We start from the raw sequence: 2,783 nt of genomic DNA on the forward strand, positions 1-2,783 counted from the left end.
TTTAAGGATTCTTTTTTTAAAAAATTTATTTATTTATGTGTGTGTGTGTGTGTGTGTGTGTGTGGCCAGCTCAGCCCACCAGGAGGCGGCGCTGGCTGGCATGTGGTGCTGGGGGATTGAACCGAGGTCCCTGTGCTTTGCTAAGCTTGTTCTAAGTAGGTGCTTTAGACCACTGAGCCATCTCACCAGCCCCAATTATTTGGCTTTTGAATTGTGTTTTCCTTGTCTAAGATGTAGTAGAAGCAACAGAACCCACCTTCTTGGTAGCTTCTTGGTGTGACGAGCCCGTAGAACTGGTGCAGCTTCCTCCGTCTTTGAATGCAGAGGCCCAGGGGACCTGAGCATGTGCAGCAGTTCTGAGTTACTGATTTCCGGCAGCATGCCTGTGATCTTGCCAGCCAGTTTCGAATGCATTGTTTGGATAAGCGGGAACAGATGCTTTATCGGCATCTGCTTCTGCTTTTGGGGATTGCTGCAGCCAGCATGGAGGCAATCGGGCTTCCCTTGCTGCATGTACTGGTTGATTAGATGAGTCTTTCTCTCCTCCTTCCTTTGGGCTAGGTCAACATACAATGGCTTGGAGCCCATAATGCACCCATTCATTTCAGCGATGGCTTTGGAGGAGATGAGAAACAGATAAAACAAAATCCTTTGCTTTTTTCCTTCCTCCAGCGTTGCCTCAGCACTGGTGATTGATCCAAAAGAAGAAAATGCTTTTCTTAATTTCTCATCATCAATGGTATTATTGATGGCCTTGTTAGCAGCCTCTTGGGTCTTGAAGTGGCAAAGGCATAACCCATTCCCATTACGCAGCGTCTTACAGGACACAATGTTTGCAAAAGCAGAGAAGGTATAAAGTGCCTTGTTATCTATGGATTTTTTCCTAGCTTCTCGATGACATTTCCCACACCAGATTTTCTCAAAGAGGGATCCCTCTGAGACCACAAGATGCAGATTGGCAGGGCCAGCAGTATAGCTCAGTGGACTAAGCACTTGCTTAGGTAAGCGCAGGGGTCAGGGTTTGATCCCTGGCACTACATGCTGAACTGACCCCTGCACACTGAGCCAATAATGGACTCCGGGTGTGGTGGCACATGCCTGTAATCCCAGCACTGGAGAGGCAGAAATCAGGAGGATCACTATGAGTCTGAGCTGTGTAGTGAGACCCCACCAAAAAAAAAAAATTCAGATTGGCTTTCCTTTAATCACATCAAAGTTCATGGTACCTAAGACTCTCTCATTGTCAGCTGGCTGCTGGAAGTTGACATAGGCATAACCCAGGGAGCAGAGGGTGATCCTCAGACCAAGATGGACAGTACAGGCTCCACTCGACTGAGCTTTTCATGCAGCATGGCCTCAGTGACGTCCAAGTGCAGATCACCCAGTAGAGGGAGGCCATGGGTAATAGCTGTTATTTACAGTGTTCATCTCCTGCCCCCACCACCCTGAGCCTCACCAGGAGGACTTCTCACAGGGGCCACTGTGGGACAAAAGGGGCTCACTGGCTCAGAGATGGCACAGGGCAATACAGAGGAATATACAGTCGGGAGGCTCTGAGGCAGCATAGGAAGCTTGAGGTTGGCTCACACAGGATACAGAACCCAGACAAAGCCTTTTAAAACAATAGGGAACTCCCCAGGAGTTTATTTTCAGTTATCCTGACTCCAAGCTCCAAATTACAAAAGGAACAAGAATATCAGTGGGGAAATCCCCTACTGAAGTGGGGGAAAATTCTTCCAGAGAAGCCAGATGCTGCACACGGTGGCCTGGGAGATACATATGATACAGGCCCTGGACTCCAGCAGTTTAAGATTATAGCAGTCAGGGGGACTCACTTTTTCATTACTTTTCAAAAAAGATTAGAAGTGTTTTGGGCTGTAAATAATTTGTGTCTCTCTTTCTCTCCAGTCTCACTCCAGTCTCTCTCTCTCTCTCTCTCTCTCTCTCTCTCTCTCTCTCTCTCTCTCTCTCGTCTCTCTCCAGTCTCTCCCTCTCCAGTATCTTTCTCACTACAGTCTCTCTCACCAGTCTCTCTCTCTCCGGTCTCTGTCTCTCTGTGTCTGTCCGTCTGTCTGTCTGTCTGTCTGTCTCTCTGTCTCTGTCTCTGTCTCTGTCTCTGTCTCTCCCCCCCTCTCCCCCCCTCCAGTCTCGCTCTCTGTAGTCTCTTTCTCCAGTCTGTCCTTCTCTCTCCCGTCTCTCCCTCCAGTCTCTCTATCTCCAGTGTTAGTCTCTCTCTCCTGTCTCTCCCTCAAGTCTCTCCAGTCTGTCTCTCTAGTGTCTCTCTCTCTAGTCTCTCTCCAGTCTCTCTCTTTCCAGTCCCTCTCTTTGTCTGATCTCTCTCTCTGTCTCTCTCTATCTCTCTCTCCAGTCTTTCACTCTCTCTCCAGTCTCTCTCTCTCTGTGTCTCTCTCTCAGGTCTCCCTCTCTCCTGTCTCTCTCTCTCCAGTCCCTCTCTCCATTCTCTCTTTCTCCAGTCTCTCTCTTGTCTTTCACTCTCTCTCTCCAGTCTCTCTGTCTGTGCCTCTCTCTCTCTCCAGTCTCTCTCTGTCCAATCTCTCTCTCCCTCCAGTCTGTCTCTCTTTTCTCCCTCTAGTCCCTCTCTCTAGTCTTTCTTCAGTCTCTCTCTTTCCATTCTCTCTCTCCAGTCTCTCTCTCTCCCCATTCTCTATCTCCAGTTTCTCTCTCACCATTCTCTATTTCCAGTGTCTCTCTCTGTCTATCCCTGTCTCTGTCTCTCTCCAGTCTCTCTCTCTCTCTCTCTCTCTCTCTCTCTCTCTCTCTCT

The sequence above is a fragment of the Octodon degus genome, unplaced genomic scaffold (genome assembly GCF_000260255.1).
Source record: "Octodon degus isolate 3935 unplaced genomic scaffold, OctDeg1.0 scaffold00218, whole genome shotgun sequence".
Taxonomy (NCBI): domain Eukaryota; kingdom Metazoa; phylum Chordata; class Mammalia; order Rodentia; family Octodontidae; genus Octodon; species Octodon degus.